The following is an 18,437-nucleotide window of genomic DNA, read 5'->3' as shown; positions in this document are numbered from 1 at the left end:
ATAGCTTGATGTACTGTACAAGAGGATTGGTGCTATGCTAAAGAGTCAACTGAAGAGTCAGACTGATAACCAGCATACATCCAGTTTTATTAAAGTGTTAAGAAAATCACTCTTTTTTATTTTTATTTTTTTAATTTTTTGCCTTATATGAGAAAAGAAACTTAAAATGTATTTAATAATTTATTTTATTGCAGGTGTTTTATATTGTAAATAGAGTTACTGAATTTTATTTTTCTTTTCAAAATATCTATTCATATTTCAACAAACAACTGGGCATCTTGTGTTATTTAATTCCCCGCTGTTTTATAAATTATGTCTGTACTGCATTCTGAGCCAAACTTACTGTCTTTACCTACCAGGGTAGAAATGCAGTGAATAAAAATGGAGTCAATAGATCATGGGGGATACTTAACTGCAGACAGCCATGATTATGAGGTGCGGGGATGTGCCACAAACTTACTCGGGGCCAATATGTATTGCTTACGCTTATAATAAATGTTATCTTTCTGAGGAGAAAAAAAGCTGTCAACTTGATGAAAGACACAGATGAGCATCTATATGGCTGACCAACCATGCATAGATATGCACAAATGCAGTTTTCACTGAGGGAGCGATGGACGGGGAAATTGTGCTGCTATATCACCCCGCTCAGTGAGCATGAATAATTGTTTTGACTTGTTTGGATGTTAATTCGCTTAGTTGTGAGATAGAAAAAAAAAAATAAAGCATGTGGGAAAAAAATATCCAATGATCAAATAATACAAGTATGATACACAAATAATTGTTTATCTTAAGATGCATCCTGGTTTGGACAACTGTGTGCTCCCACCGTAACAATGTTCAAGCCCTACAATTCTGTTCTGTCCTTATAAAACAGCAAGAAATCTTCTCCCCGGTCCATTATCTGGGTCCAGATCTTAGCTAGGTGTGTTAGCTGTACTATTTGTTTGTAATGAATATGTCTACTTTGCCTTGCGTATCAAATAGCAGTGTTAACATGACGTAGAGCAAACATGAGATGGTCTGGAAACTAAAACCTGTGTCGGAATATCAGCGTTGTCCTTCTCACTCCTCACCTGGCTTAAAGGATCATTCATGTAACCTCTCATGACTAACAGGAATTAGCTGTCGTCCATGTCTTAACCTCAATAGTGGAAAAGGTTTTTAAAAACCCCAAACAAAACAAAATGACCAAACAAACAAACAAACAAAACAAACAAAAAAAAAAAAACAGAGGCTTGATACTGCTGGATTCAATTATTCTGGACTCAGTGGTTTAAAACAACAACAACAAACAAACAAAATAAAGCAATGTTTCAAAGACAAACACCGGCCATTTCAGGTCAGGACTATTGGGGTTTTAATTTATACAAGCGACTTAACCACAGTATTCAAGATTGATGCCATGTTTGACTATGGCCTTATCTTAATAACAAAAATGAATAATCATGTTCTATAAAAACCAATGTGATAAACTAATATCAAAATGCTGAAAATGTTGTAAATCCTGGAAGAAGTTCAGCTATATCCACATGCATTTTCTGTAAGGGCTTCCTTGCCCCCTGAATATGCTACTGGCACTGTAACAAGGGAGTCCCTGTCCTGTTGTCTCTATCAGGCCCCAGGCCAGCCCTAGAGGAGCCCTTCTTCCAACATCAAGAGATAAATACATTGTTCCCTGTTGTATTATTTCTGCCTGAACACAGAATAAATACAGTCTGTACTCCAGTGATGACAGTAACTTTTAAAGAAAGTCAAAACTTAAAAGTTTAAAATCTCCTACAACGTAAGCAATGGAGACTTTGGAGAGTCAGATCAGACAATGTATCAAGATGTAATAGCATGATACATGAACATAAACGTGTTAAAATGAAACACCAGTCAATGGGTATAGTTTTATGATGATAATATGAATATAAAATATCCATATAGCAATCTAAAGGCTAAAAAAATGGATCACTTTAAATATTTCATAGCTAATCAGTGAAATATTGGTGGAGAGCTCTCTAAAAATCACTCAAGATCTTTAAATGAAAGCATGTTGGTGGCAAACATGGTCATCAGCTCAAGTCAAATAGGGCACAGCATGTATGCTACAGTGCATACTGTTTTTAATTTTCATAAAAATTTATTATTTGGAAGAGCCCTGTAATACCAAAATAATTTATAGAAATTCTATTACAGTAATTAACCAGAAGAAAACTTTTCCAAAGCTTAATGATGTAATAATGCATCACCCAAATACCGTTTTATCTCAGTCTCTTTATATTTATGTTTATTTTAGTCTAAAACCAGCTACTCCAACAATTTCTTCATCCAGATAACCTCAGGGAAGAGGATAACATGTCCCAGTGGAAACATGTTTCTTTGCTTTCTCCTTAATTTGAACTGAAAGGAAAATTGTGTTGTCTCTGTATTTGCACCCATCCTGCATTGTGAGTATTTGCATTTTTGTAACAACAAAGCCTGTCGGTGTCAGATCACTCATTGCTGGATATTGTTTGCCGATGTAATGAACGTGCTTCTGAAGTTCTCAAATAAGAATCAAATTCCCATTCAGGGAGATTCTAATTTAACTCATGGAGAACAATTGTAGGCAGATTGTTAGCCTGCCCTTGTCAGACAGTTTGACTGTATACTGTTTATAATGTGATATTTGATCATGGACCGCAGGGAGGAAAAGAAAAGTCTTCTTTGTTTTTATGTAAAGCTAATTTCATGAACTGAAAAAGCAAAGAGTAAACTTGAATTGTTAAAAATATGTTTAAAAGATTTAGAAACCTCCTTTTTATGGTTCTACATTTAACTGGTAAATATGATATTTTCTTAAAGTACATATGCTTGCCGTTGTAAGTGTTTGATAATAGACAGACGACAGTTTATCTTGTAGTTTGTTAAAAAGGTATATACGCTCAAATTCAATTGGATTATTTGTTGTTATAGTTACTTGTTTTAACAGTAACTTATTTTAATTACTTGTGACAAAATGAAATGGAACATTATGGAAATGAAAGGAATTCGGTAAAATCTGTATGTTAGGGTTCCGTATTGGAAATGCAGTGAAAGCGCCTATATACAAGTTAAAAACACAATATGCAAATATACAAGGTGCAATATGGTTATAAAATAATTTCTAAAGACCTGTACATAAAACCATAAAATGATGTGCAAATGTTGTTAACAGGAGCTCAAAGTGCTGTGTTTAAAGAAGAGTAAGTTAAAGCAAAGGTTATAGAAAACAGCTGGAGAAATCTTTACAATTTGCTAAATTATTAAGTGCTGCATGTGAAAAATATTATGAAAGAACACCACATCAGTCCAAAGCAAAAATAAATTACATAAAAGAATAAATAACAATAAATGATTAATTATTATTATTTTTATTATATTAATAATTGTCTCAATTGTATCAAGACATTTTACAGGTGGAAGTCAGTGGAGCAGTGTATGATGAGAAGCTTAGAAGAAGCAGAGTAATGTAGCACACGGCTACAAGATTTTTCTGATTTTTCTGCAAAATTCAAGATTTTTTTTTTTTCAGTCAACACTGGAGGGGGCTCATTATGTCCAAAACATAACATGTATAATCATTTGTGTGTTGCGTTTGTGTAGCTGCAACTTATAAAGAACTGGCTATATTTTATGATTAATAAGTGCAGAAATTCTGGTACTTTCCAAGGATTCAAACATGTTTGCATACAATTGTAGATTAGACAAAGTGGTAATAGTTGTGTTGGACCAAGTCAAATTATTAAAATTTCTACATTAAAGTTAAAAGACTGCAGTGTCGGCTCGTTTCAGGAGCTAAATTAAGTATTAAGGTTATTGAAAATTGTGATCAACCCTTAGATACTGATAGAGGGATCGACCTGTTTGAGCATGTTTGTTGGTGAGCAAATTTTTCCCCTCTTACACAAGTTAATGTGTTTCATCGGTGTCCTAATTCCAAAATATTAAGATAAGGTCCCACTCAACTCATCACACAGGCTCTGTGAAATCAGAGATAGGATTAAGTTTCATGGACACTTGGTTTCAGATTTGTTACTCAGGTGCTGTATGCATCTTCACAAAAGAGGGCTTTACCATTACTCACCATGAAGTGTTACCATGTACCTTAAAATGAGTTTCTTACCTCATCCTGTCTGTCACTGTAGTTTGACTCATTTGGCTGGATAGTTTCAATTAAAGCCTTGTGAGTGAGTGAGTGAGAAGTAAGTACAGTATTAATGTTTGCATTTGCTTCTAGCAGGAGTTATAAATCTGAACTTGTCAAGTTAAATTTATTTGATTTCCAAAAAGACCATCCTAATAGGCGCAGTGACATACTACTTACTTGCATCTTTTATCCATTTAACATTTCAAAATGCTTTGCACAGCAGAATTTATTTGCAGTCTGAATAATAACCTCAAATAACTAGCCCAGGTTTATTACCAGCCTATATTTTTATCAATTCTTTAGGATGTACAAAGGTTTCTTGAGTGTGCCTGTACTTTAACCAGCCTCTTTATCTCAATAATGGAGATAGTGCCTATGAAATCGGAAAGCATAAATAAAACAGAAGTCCCAAAGCAAGAGAAAAATATTACATTACTTATAACCCACAGTTTATAAGACCAATATCTCCACTGATGTTCATGCTGTGATCTATGCCTAAGACAAGAGTCTGCACTGTACATACCGTAACAGTTCTTAATAAGTCTGTCTGAGTCAATACTGATAAAGACACTTTCTTTATATTCCCATTTATTCCCTAAGCAGCCGTGAAGGAAAATGCTATAAACTCCAAGCAAACGCAGCAATTTCATTTTGAAGATGATAAATATTTCAGAAGCACCAAGAGCATATTTAAACTACATTCAAGATTTCCTTCGCTTGGGAGATGATGATCCTCCTCTCGCCTTTTAGAGATAATCAATGACTCCTGTTATCCCTCTCGCTAGAGCCTTCTTTGAGTTTTGAATGGTAAAAATTGAATGTGTGTGTATGTGTGCCATGAATGCCCAAGATGTAACAAGCTGTGAACACCATTAATCTACATGTTCTGGAAATATAACCAATTGTCAGACAGGCACTCACAGACATTCCATCACCTATCCAATTGGCTTTTGCTGAGCTCTACATTTCATTTGCAATGTAATGCGCCCAATAAAAAGGAATTCTGGCTGCTGCATTGATTGAGAAATAGCTTCATCTTTTCATTGAGAAAGAGATGCATACTACTCAATTGGATTCATTTAAATTATTGTTGCTCAGATATATGCAGCTCTTTTCACCTCTTCTGGCTTATTTTTATATTTTTGAATGTTTAGAAAATTAACTGTACATCATGAAAAATTCAACAGTACGCATTGTTATAGTATACTGCAAATGAGCATGATTTAAAATCAAAAATAGTAAAATTCAAAGGACAGCTCATTCAGACAAACCATTTTAAGACTGACTCATTATTACACTACAGGTATTAATTGTATCTCTGCATAACCAGATGTGAAAGACTGATTGGTCTGTGGATGGATCTATGCTAAAGTTTCTGTATAAATGTTTATAAAAAAGAAGTTATTAATGACATGAAGATCCACTCTTTGTCTCTCATTTTTCCTGCTCTTTTAATCTCTTCCTTGACTGCTGCTTTATTCACTCTTCCCTCTTCTTTCATATCTACCCCTCCTCTCTCTCTCTGTCACCCTGCCTTCAGTATGTGTGTATCATTAGCTCCTTTTCTCCATTATCTGCAGCCATCTAGTGTTGACTTTGTGCCCTAGAAATTATCCTGCCTCTCTGCCAGCTTTTATTGCTTCACAGTAAAGATAGTAGACACATACTACGTTTAGTGCCATTTTGAAGCTGGTCTGATTGTTAAAATGGGTTAATCCAAGTATAGTTTTCCGCAATAAAATCTGGGTGTTTGTTAGCACATAACCATTTGCTTCATAATAAGTTAAGCAGGAGCAAGAGCTATGGAAGTTATGCGTTAGTTCAGAACAAGCATTAGTGTGTGCAATACTCCATATGTGTGTGTACGTGTGTGTGTGTGTATGTGTGTGTGTGTCTGCGTTACTGGGTGAGAAAAGTCAGAAAGAACAAGAGCAAAAGCAGAAAATCAGTCAGACAAACTTGACAGACTGAGAGCACAACCTGACAGCGAACGCAAACATTACATTTACTGATATTGCTGTTCTCTCCCCAGCCGGGACAGACAGTCAGTAATAACAGTGAGCACCTGGGCAGCCTCCAGGCTCTACACCTCAGCCCCTGGGGCTCTTCACCTGGGACAGGAGGCCCTACGCAGCTTTCCTTCCTGCTCGAGAGCTGCCTGGAGCAAGCAGATTATCGCTCATCGCCCAGAAGGGACATGAGACCTGGAATTCTGTCAAATTCTTTTACATTAATCATCAGGAAAGAGTGACAGTGAGGCAAGAATACAGATACCTATCGTAAACGTAGCACAAAATTCTTACAGTGTCAAAAAGTCAACTTCCTCAAAAGTTACAGTGGAAATAAAGTAACCTTAACTATTCATCTAACACTTTTTTGTTTCCTTTGGCTCATCTATCATTATGATTCAACAGAATGTGACCACAGAAAATGAACCCTTTAACCATAGCATGTCATAAAACCGTAACCATATTTTAACCATAATATATAAAGCACACAAATATGCAGATATAAGGTGAACATCATGGAAGGCTTTAATAGCAAAAACACACACACACAAAAAAAAAAAAAATCAATCTACAGAATGGACGTTATTCAAACTGCTTTCAAATTGTTTCAAGTAACTCTGTTCTTCTGCACTAACTGTTTGTGATGCCTGTAGAAACAGACTCGTCTCCATCTTGTCCACTTTGCATATGCGCCATCTGCCCTATGCATTCCAGGTAACAAAGACTGGGAAGTGCAGAACCAGTAGAAACAAAACCAAAACATTAGTAAAGTCATAACTTTTGGCTTATTCAACAATAAGAGTGATAATGATCAGCATACACTACAATTAACATTTAGTTAATCCTGTGCATTTCAATCCAAACAGGAACTAAAAAGAGAAAGAGGATGAGGAAATTAGAAATGTGTTAACTATGCACAAACCTGGTTTCACCCACCACCACTCTACCTCAAGAGATTTAGTAGCATTGCAAATGGGGCAAAAGTCGCATTTCAGGATACATTAGGAAACAATGAATTCTGTCATCCAAGCATGTGGAAGTTTTGCACTGTCTCAATTCCAGGAAGCGAATAAGGAACAAAAGTTGTTCTACAGACAATCAATCAAGCCAGTCAGATAATAGGATGACTCTATTAAAAAATATCTTCTCTTCTTGCAAAACTAATACAGCAACCAGTCACTCAGGCCATCATTACCATAGTTTTGTATTCACTAATATCTTGGTGGTCAATATTTTGTCAAATTAGGGCAGGAGAAAATCTAAGCGAAAACATACTGTGCATTTGTGTGTAACTCATGCACACAGAAAATTCACTACACTAACTTGTCTGCCCATATTGACATAAGGCATTCAGGGCCAAATGAAAAACTAATTAAATGAAAACATGTGCTAAGCTCGGCAGTGGATGGACTTCTACTGTACACACAGAGCTCTGTTAGACACTTGTAACCTAATTCTGTTATGTTTTAATTATCATACACACCTTTGGAGTCCACAAGAAGGTTAAGCAAATATAATGCAGTATATATACGTAAGCTTTAGGTGCACAAAATTCAGGCCTAAATGCCCCTGTATTTCTATTTAATTAAGTTAAGGTCAAGACTTGAGGCAAATATGAGCCTGGGTTGTTTTTTAAGGTAACTGGTAATTTGTGTTGTGGCCCTATAGGTTCAAGATCACATACAAGCCAGATTCGCTATATCATACATCATTAGTTACCTTTTTATCAGTGCTGTAAATGTCAACTTTGCTCAGTGAAACAACAAATACTTAATTTTATCAGATCCCAAATATGGTTGTCATGAGCCCTGTTATAACATTTTTGGCCCAAATCTTTTCTAAAGAATTCAGGTTTATGTGGTAGAAGAACTGCACAACTGTATCAGGAACATAAAAAGGGATTATATTTAATCTTAGTCCAGGCTATCCTCTGGTGACTCTGCTGTAAATGCATAGTCACGGGCAAATTATTTTGCCTTCTAACACCGTTGTTGTATTGAATAATTGATGATACGTCTGGCAAAGGCTGTTATGTGTTTACATGATGACCACCCCCATTTTATGTTTGGATAGCCTTCAAACCCTTTTACGAGAAAAAGGAAATGGTGGACCACCAACGGTCCATTGTGTGTTCTTGTGAGAAATATCAATGAAAAAACAATGGTATTATTTAGCTTATTAGAGTTTTATGAGCTGTGTGATTCACTAGTGAACAATCTAGTCTGTCATTTAAGGTATGAGGAAGTTTTGTACTGCGTTTGTGCAGAAAGAGAATAAGGAAAAAATATATAGTTTCAACCATAAAGATTGTATGGACAAAAGTGAGTCGACCATCATTACTGGAGGGCTCTATTCAATGAAACTGTTAAAATATTGCTAATTTGTAGGACATTTCTGACAGAAATAAACTCATGCCAAGTATATACATGTTTCTCTCAAATTTTACTACGAAAAGTATTTTTGTGTTCATTTTAAAATCCATAGTGATTTACCCTGAGGGGCACTGACAGATGAGAAACAAGTCAGACACCAGTTGCTATGGCAAAGAGTTAAAAATCAACTGAAGAACAGTTCAAATGATCATTTGTCAGATGTGAATATGTCATGAAATGTATATACACACCAATTCTTCAAAAAAATTTACCTTAAAAAACTCACTATAAAAAAATTGAGTCAACATCAGGTGAGCTGGTCCTGATGTTTCTAAACAAGGAAAGGAAGAATCGGAAATTCTGGGTTCATCCAATTCTGAAGCTATGGAATTCTTGAATTTCATGGTTTGATCTAGGAAATAAAGGATCACACTGGAGCAGTTTGAGCTTTTGTTGGTAGAGTTGGGACTATTTTGAGGAGAGATAATGTCTTACAGCTGATTGACCTGGAGCAGCATCTAGCTATGTGTCTAAGGTAAAACAGTATTATTCTATCATTGTATATTCAGTACTGGTGCACTTTTCGGAATAGAAGCACACTTGTTATCAAATACAGTCATCTGATTGGTCAGATCTGTTTATTTGTGTGCAAAAAATCAGAATAATAAAGCTTTATCTGAAAAAACAAGTGCCACACATTCATCCTGCAAAATTACATGTCTGGTGTAAACATCTGCATTAAGAATAGGTGAGATGGAAAAATATTTGGAATGCACGAAATAGCACAATTTTTTCATGTCTGTTGTGTAAAGGCCCTGTAGGCTAAAAAAAAAAAAGGTCTTGTATTTATTATTTATTTGCAAGTTAGTGTGGTGAACATAATCAATGTTGGGGATTGTTAGTCAAAAAAACAAAATACTCATTATGGATTCTTCTTCTTAGAATGTGCAATATGGTACTGAATGGAGATAGTCATTACACTACTTTCTTTTGCATTACAACATGACCTAAACGAGACCTAAAATGCGATCGTGGCTCAAGAGTTGGGTGTTCGCCTTGTAATCGGAAGGTTGCCGGTTCGAGCCCCGGCTTGGACAGTCTCAGTCGTTGTGTCCTTGGGCAAGACACTTCACCCATTGCCTACAGGTGGTGGTCAGAGGGCCCGTGGCGGCAGTGTCCGGCAGCCTCCCCTCTGTCAGTGCGTAGGTAGGTTACAGTCCAGCACAAACTTATATCATAATGACATGAAATATTCACAGGCAGAAATGGATGCTACAAAGCTACAACCTGGACTTCTAATCACTACTTTTGTTACCTGTTGAAGTTCAGCCTAGCTGTTGGGTTGGGGTCGGTATTTACTCAGCATTAACATCACTCTGGGTTCTTTATGCAGTTTGTGTTAGCATGCTGTCTCTTTGCAGACAATTGCAAGGAGACAAACTTTTGATAAAAGAATGCATGTTGTGTTAAAAGAACGCAATGCAGTTCTTTCTGTCCTGGGTGCAAATTCCACTTTATCATGTTTTTTTCCACTTTTCCAACTTTCGTTCAGTAAAAATAAAGGTAACCTCTATATTTCCACTCCTCAAAAGTTTAAACTGCTCCACCATTTTCCTTCCCCCTCTACACAAACTAGCATTATCCAATAGAGTGCAGGAATGCAGGAAGAAAAAAAGCATGTTGGGATGTTTTTTTTTTCTGTTTATCTTCCCATCATGCAGATAACTGACACAAGTAAAAACATAATTGTAACTGTAACTTGATTACTGAATTGAGCACAGTAATTCATTACTTTACTGCAGTACTAACAAGTCTAATATCTTAACAGTAGTGGATTACTTTGGAACATCTTCATCAAACACTGGTCATAATGATTCACATACTTCCCTTTATGATAACTGCTTATGATTGCAAAAGAAAAGAATTTTTACATGCCACAGTTTTTTAGATTCCATATTGCATTATACACAACCCATAATACAATATCTAACTGTCAGGCATTTCTATTATTGTTATTATTATTATTATTATTATTACATAGCATATTTCAAAATTACAAGTTGTCATTTCAGGCATACTGAAGGAAATTTTATGTGATACCTCAGCGTCCACGCCATTCCAGCTTTCCTTACACTACAGAGCTTGTGTTTCCTCATCCCAAGCTAAAAGGGAGAGATAAATGTGATTTAAATTAATAGGTGCTACCAAATAACTCCTCGGCTGGTAAACGATGCATTCATCAGATACAGACAGCCAATATCCTGTGATTCATGGCACTCTTTACCACGTGAAGGGTGCCAACAAAAATTGTTATTACTTTTTAATAAAGTGTACCAGTCACTAATCCTCTCATTTATCAGTGGAAGGCAGTTGGTATGGAGGAAGTCAGTGTGAACCGGTGTGCCTGGCTGCTCTGATGAAGAGGAATGGGAACTGTATGAATGAAAGTGTATTTAATGTAGAGTGCTCCTTTACAATGCAAGCTTTAATATGGAAGCATCACAAAGTCAGGTAATGGTAGGCAACACTATTAATAAATACTTATAAAATTTCACCCATAAAAAAAACAAAACATTTTTTTTTCTTACACTGATGCTGTTTTTATATGAGCTACATGCAAAACAATGGTTGTCACATGGATTGTTGCAACTGCTCTTTATTGACAGGATATTATAGTAATCCCAATGAAATGTTGGAGGATAAAGCATTTTGGTTTAATTTAAACCTGAGCCCCAGCCCCCATTTATTGTTTTACTGGAAAGGTTTTGTAAGCAACATCCTACCTATCTATCTATCCACCCATCAATTTTCTACTGTTGTTTCCTTTTTTAACTTAGGTATAGGGATACTGGAGCCTATAGTTGACAATTATAGCTCTATTTAATCTTGCCCTTCCCATGAGGGTGGCATGGATGCTCCTCCGGTGGTCCTCCTTGGGCTCTTGCACTCTGGGGCCTCTGGATGTCTGGGGCCTGGATCTCCTCCATGCCTGCTTCATGCCCTGGGGGACAGGGCTATGGCTCTCTACATCCTCTTGCAGACCATTACATGGGGAAACCATTTGAATACAACCGCGCCGATCCACACAGGTGTGCACACAGGTGTTCACTGTTCGTAGACTTAAATCACACCTTTCTTGGCTGCTACTTCAAAGCACATTGTGCGCTGTCTGTCCTGCGTGCTGCACAACAACATTCAATATTTAGTATTTACTGCTGTTTACACTTAACTAGATTAATGTGATGGTGTTGTGTTTAGTATGTTGCTTTGTTTTTTTTTTTTTGCTTGTTTTCTATTCTTTTTCTCTCAACAGGTGATCCAGGAGATATTTTTTCCTCCTTTCTCACTGTCCCTCTTCCCTTCTGTTTTTTTTTTCCTTCCTCTTTCTTTCTCCCTTTCCTATCCCTCATTCATGTCTGTCCCGTCTGTAACAACTGAAAATAAAATAAAATAAATAATAAAAACAAAGGTCGATCAAATGGACCAATACGGCAATGCCATTGATGATCCATTTGGCAAAATAAATCCATTGGGTATCCTTGTTGGTCTTCAGACAACAATTCTGACGGCTAAAGAACCAAATGGGACTGGCAAAAAACCCCCCAAAAAAACCTTAATAAGTTTATGCAAGGTAAAAAGCAGTGTTCCTGTGGTGTGCAGACTCGAAGGATTAGTGGTAGTGGACTTGCTGCCCATTCAAAAATATGTGTATTATCCCATGCTGACATTGTATATGCTTGTGTTTTTGTGTTGTTTTTCCACATTTTTATTTTTCCCATTAGTCTCTTCAGGACACCTACGAATACACCACAATATGTTTCACAACGTAAGATTGTTTAATTTTTTAAATTCTATAAATAATTATTTGATTTAACAACTTCTAAATACAAAAATGGATTGTTTGAATTGAATGTTTGAAAAGTCAAATATCTGACTGCTGACTCACTGACTTTGAGGTGTAATTGATGTTGGTTTCACAGCACACATATTTCCTAGGATTATGTCCAGTGTGTACACAGAATAAAGTAAAAGCACCACCCACCACCTCAGGATAAAGCCATCACTGTGAGGTACAGTGATTAAAGACTGTGTCTTGACCTTGTATCCTGGACTGAGATAAACCCTCCAAAATTCCTAAAACAAACAAGCCTCAGCTCTGTTAATTTAGCCCTCCAGCAGAAGCAGCGAGGCTGTTGAGGCAGCCACAGATGATTCCTCTTGTGTATGGGCCAATGTTAAGCTTCAAGAACAGGTAACAGTCAATCCATTAACCTTAGCTTTTAGTGGGCGCTTCATGTCACTACCTCTGAGTCTTGCACACACATACAAATGTGCACACTGCCATGTGGACACAAACACATCTACACTTAAATACAGGCGCACACACACACACACCCTTCACTGCCTTGATACATTTTTTTAATCGTTGCTATGCAAAGACTTGAAAAGGTCAGTGCAGCTCCTCTTGACATTGACTCTGCCATCGTAATAATGAGCTCTTTTCCTTTTCTTTCCTCCAACTTTAACAATACCTTATCACTAAGCCTGAAGCCATCCATCCACCTCTTATTTGTTGGCCAGCTATGGTCACAAATCTCACAGCTGCACATACTTAAATACATTCAAAGGGACCTAAACATCTAAACAATCACAAGAACGTAGCATAAAGTGGACACAATGGAAATAGAGATACATGCGCATAGATAAAAACACACACACACACGCCTTCTCACACACCCCTTTCCCACCCTCCCAGCCCCCATCCCTTTAGGCCTAAGTGGGTGTCAGCAGCTATCTTCAGCTAGGTAATATAAAAGGGCTTCCAAAGGCAGGGGTCATGTTAAATTGTAACGCAAATGTTATTCCTCAATTATCCTTCTGGGGGAAATGTCAACTGCTTCAGGAGGAATTAGACTGGGCCCAAAGACCGTGTGTGTCTCTATGTGTGTGCTGCCTCAGGCCAAAGAGTGAAGTGACTGTTCACTCTTCCACTCTTGTCCCCACTACTGCGCACAGTGGACACAGCCACTCCATAGACTAATTAAAAAAGTATTTGTGAATTATAAAGGCTTTGTTAAGATGGAGAGATAAAAACAGGATATAATATATCCTGTTTTTAAGTCTTAGTATTGGCTGTTGTAGAAACATAAGTCTATTATTGACAGTAATGTAATTAAATGACATTAATGAAAACATTTAGCTGTATTAAATCTGCGTATTCTCAACCACTAACCCAAATTTTGTGCTTAGAATTTCTTATTTAAATAAGTTATTTAAGATTTCATTGGAAAAGTATGCTTCCCTTAGCTGATTTTGGGAATGTTCAAACATACCAGTAAGAACCAGGTCAGCATTTTCTTTCTTGGTTATTTTCAGATGAATACCCTATCCCATGAATTCTTGTGGTGGCTGCCCAGTTGGGACCTGGGGAGTTTATCAAATGAATTTAATGAAAAACTCTCCTTTGACTGGCAGCTGAATGCCAAAGCTAACAATGAGGGGTCAGAAGTGAAACTACTATTGCCCTTTTCCAGTGGCCTCCTCTGACTGCCTCAGTGGATATTACAAGTTACCACATTTATATTTGCAATAACAAATTGACTCCAAATGGTCTAAGTGGGGATCAAGACCTGGCTGGAAATTTGCAGTGCCTTTAGGAAATCAGTTTGTGGACCTTTGTGGAAATAAGGGGTCTAAAACTAAAACCCAAGGGTATACAAGGACAGAGAAAGACACACATGTGCTTATTATATCTCTGCTCAATTTATGCTTTTACAAACAGTTTTTTACAGTATTTATGCACATTCAAAGCACAGATGTACAGTGTATCTGGAAACTATTCACAATGCTTCACTTGTTAAACATTTTGTTGTGTTAGAAAATGGATTAAAATATTTTTTACCTCAAAATCCTAAAAGGAGAAGAGTTTGCTTGACAGTCTTGCAAATGTATTAAAAACAAACACACAGACACACACACAAAAGTATTCAGTCTTTACTCAATACTTAATACTTTGCTCAGTGCAACTTTGGCAGCAATTAGATGGTCGGGTCTTTAAGAGTATGATGCTACAAGCTTGGCACATGTTTCCTAGTTTTGGGGAGTTTCTCCAATTTTTCTTTCAGAACCTTTCAAGCTCCATTAGGTTGGATGTGAAGCATCAGTACACAGCTATTTTCAGATCTCTCTAGAAATGTTCAATAAGGTTCAAATCTGGCTGGGGCACTCAAGGACATTCACAGGGTGGTCCCAAAGTCACTCCTTTGTTATCTTGGCTGTGTGCTTAGAGTTGTTGTCCTGTTGCAAGATTAGCCTTCACCCTAGTCTAATTTTCAGAGCACCCCGGCGACAGGTTATCATCAAGGATGTTTCTGTCCAATGCTGCATTCAGTTTTCCGACAACCCCGAGTAGCCTTCCACTTCCTGCTGCCAAAAAGCATCATGATGTTGCCACCATTTTGCTTTATTGTTGGGATGGTTGACCAGGAGATAAGTGGTGCCTGGTTTCCTCCAGACATGACACTTGGCATTCAAGCCAAAGAGTTTAACCTTTGTTTTGTCAGACCAGAGAATTTTGTTTCTCATGATCTGAGAGTCCTTCAGGTGCCTTTTGACAAACTCCAGGCAGGCTGTCATAAGCCTTTTACTGTTTTTGTATGACCACTCTCTACCATACAGGCCTGACTGGTGGAATGTTGCAGAAACGGCTGACCTTCTCTAAGGTTCTTCACAGAAAAATGCTGGAGCTCTGTCAAATGACCGTGGTGTTCTTGGTCACCTCCTTAATTAAGGCCCTTGTACCACAATTGCTCAGATTAGCTGGGTGGCCAGTTCTAAGAAGGCCTGGTGCTTCCAAACTTCTTCCATTTATGGGTGATGGAGGCCACTGTGGTCACTGAGACTTTCCAAACTCAGAAAATTGTCTGTACCTTTCTCTAGATGTCTACAGACTTCCTGTCCAGGTTTGTACTCTGGCATACGGGATCTTATTTAGACAGGTGTTTTCCGTTCCAAATCATGTCCAGTTAATTACATTTATCACAGGTTAAGTTAAGTTAACCCGGTTAAGTTGTAGAAACATCTGACAGATGATCAGTGGAAGCAGGAGCTTAAATTTTAGTGTCATGACAAAGGCTGTAAATACTTATGTATTTGTTATACTTTTGTTTTTATCTTTAATTTGCTGTTTGCCAGAATTTCAAGCATACTTTTTTCATTTTGTCATTATGAGGTATTGTGTGTAGAATTTTGAAGTGAAAAATACATGTAATCCAATTTAGAATAAGACTAACATGACAAAATGTCAAACAAGTGAAATGCTGTAAGCACTTTCATGTTTACACATTTTCTCTTTTCTGAATAAACACTTTCTGGTCAATTTGTTAGATATACCTGTTCAACTACCCTTGAATTATATACACTGTTTCTAATAACCTTTTCTAATCTTAGAGAGATGTAGACATGGTCAAGTCGACCTCCTGAAGTTATCAGTAAGTATCAGAAAAAGGAGAAAAGTAACTGAAGTGATTTTGAATATTTGTTAATAGCCGGATGGGCTCGTCTAAGTATTATATTTCAGAAACTGCTGATCTACTAGAATTTTCCCACACCACCATTTCTAGGGTCCAAAAACAAGTAAATATCTAATCAGAGCAGCTCCCTGGACAGGTTTCTTGAAGATGATGATGACTTTGTTGTAACCCGCATGGACTAGAATTCAATTCAGTAGAGCAACTTTGGGATGTGATTTGCATCATGGATGTGTTGCCTAAAAGTCTGCACCGTGTGATGCAATCATGTAAATATGGACTAGAATGATAAGGAATGTTTACAGTACCTTGTTAAATCTATAAAACAAAGGATTAAAACAGATTAAAAGGAAAAAAAGGGCCCAACCCATGTACCCAAACTGGGTGAATGTATATAAAATTACATCCATACAACTTTGACTACCTTCGCACAAAACAGTTTCAGTTATTACAGATAATCAGTGCTTTAAAGTGAACAGAAATCCCATTTCCACTCAATTGACAAAGTAGATTTGATATCTGTCTTTTAATATAGAGCTATTGCTCAATGAATATCGTGCACACATGTTCCATTAAACAGAAGCCACAAAGAAACCTAATCAAGGTGTCCTAAAAATGGGCTTAAGAATCATAATTGAAAGAAAACTTATAACACAGTCTCCTGTGACTAATAGCTAAATAATAGTAATTATGATCATCTTGCTATAGCCAGATTTCTGTCAGAGACAGATTTTTTTCAGCATTATCCTATCTTCTCACTTTTATTCTGTCTTTCACGTCATTTTTCTTATCACTCCCTTCTATTGTAAGCACTGTTGGTTTCGTCCCCATGGCTACAGCCGATGGTATCGTGTTATCATTGTAATAAAACTAAAGTGCTGAGCAGGAAATTGAAAGTGTATTCGTACAGGAAATAACAGTGCTCCGTCATAATCTACAGTCAAAAACATGTGTTCATCCACATATTGTGTCTTTATCTGATGATGGAGAATACGGTGTGGTCAGCCATCTTTTTTTTCTTCTTCTATCCTTCCTGTTCTATTGTTTTTCATCATTCTCATTCACACACACTTTGACCAATCAGGGCTTAATATGGCAAATGATGAGACTGCAGTATAAGCCTAAATCACCTTTTTAACACTTGTAGAGTTTCAGTTTAATATAAAGCAGCAGATATTTGAAATAAATGACTGTTGAAAATGTAAGCTTTTATATAAGCTTATATATATATATATATATATATATATATATATATATATATATATATGTGTGTGTGTGTGTGTGTGTGTGTGTGTGTGTGTGTAAGCTTTTCTGGGATTATGAAATATTAATGCTGGAGGTGGCTCTGTTTTGCGTAACTATTTTTAAATCCCTGTAGAACTGCAACCACGTAAGCTAGCACAATAATTGTTTTTGCATAAGAAGAGGAGTTGAACTTACACCTTATGCCATCAGCTTGTCCTAGGTCACAGTTTCCTTCCACATATAGCTTTGCAAAAATTGCATAAAAAGCCCTTGCAGCAACAAAAACATAATATTCCAGAAACACGCTTTGCCGATCCGATCAGCTGTTTGTAACACTTCCTACCTTGGAATAGATGTCAGCGCGAAATATCGCATGTCCGCCATTACCTGCCCGAAACTGGAAGTGACGTCATTTTCGAGGAAAATGTATTTTTTTTTACCTTCAGGGCCTTATAAGCCTACACTGGTGTTTTTAAAAGTCATTTTTGACTTTATGCTTTTCCGTATAGTTTCCGGGATGCTTAGAATTCAATTTGCACTACTGGAAATAGTTTATTTTGATGCACATGCTGTTTTTTTGCAAATTTGCATTATAATATTTTTTCTTCGTTTTTCCTGCAGTATATAAAAATTGGTGTATCTCAAAAATAAAACTATGAAGACACTCAAAATAAATTTCCTGTTGTTGGAAACTATTTTGTGCAACGTTTTTGTATTTACAGTTTTGAGGGATAAACCTCTTAAATTTCTCTAACTACAAATATATGTAAAAAAAAAAACCAAAAACAATTTTCAATTTTATTGTAGTTTATTGCACTTTTTTGCAATTTGTGTAGTTATTATGCACTCAATGAATACATATTATTAAAGTTTGGGCTATAATGGTTGTATTGATGTATAGCAACTCCAAATTCTCACTACAGCATGTAAAAATATAAAGATAAGCTCTGGCGGACTTGGTTCTATGGTAGGTCTTAAAGGCTTAAAGGTTAGAAACTTAACCAAAATACCGTATTCATTTGATTAAATTGTGACTGTTTTTGAATGAAAAGCAAATGAGTTCTGTTGTTGCCATTATATAACTGCAGCAGTGTGCAACAGTGTAAAATTAAAATAAAAAATACTG

This window comes from Neolamprologus brichardi, chromosome 11 (assembly GCF_056152115.1).
Source record: "Neolamprologus brichardi isolate AB-2024 chromosome 11, ASM5615211v1, whole genome shotgun sequence".
NCBI classification, from domain to species: Eukaryota; Metazoa; Chordata; class Actinopteri; order Cichliformes; family Cichlidae; genus Neolamprologus; species Neolamprologus brichardi.
This window is presented reverse-complemented; position numbering follows the sequence as displayed.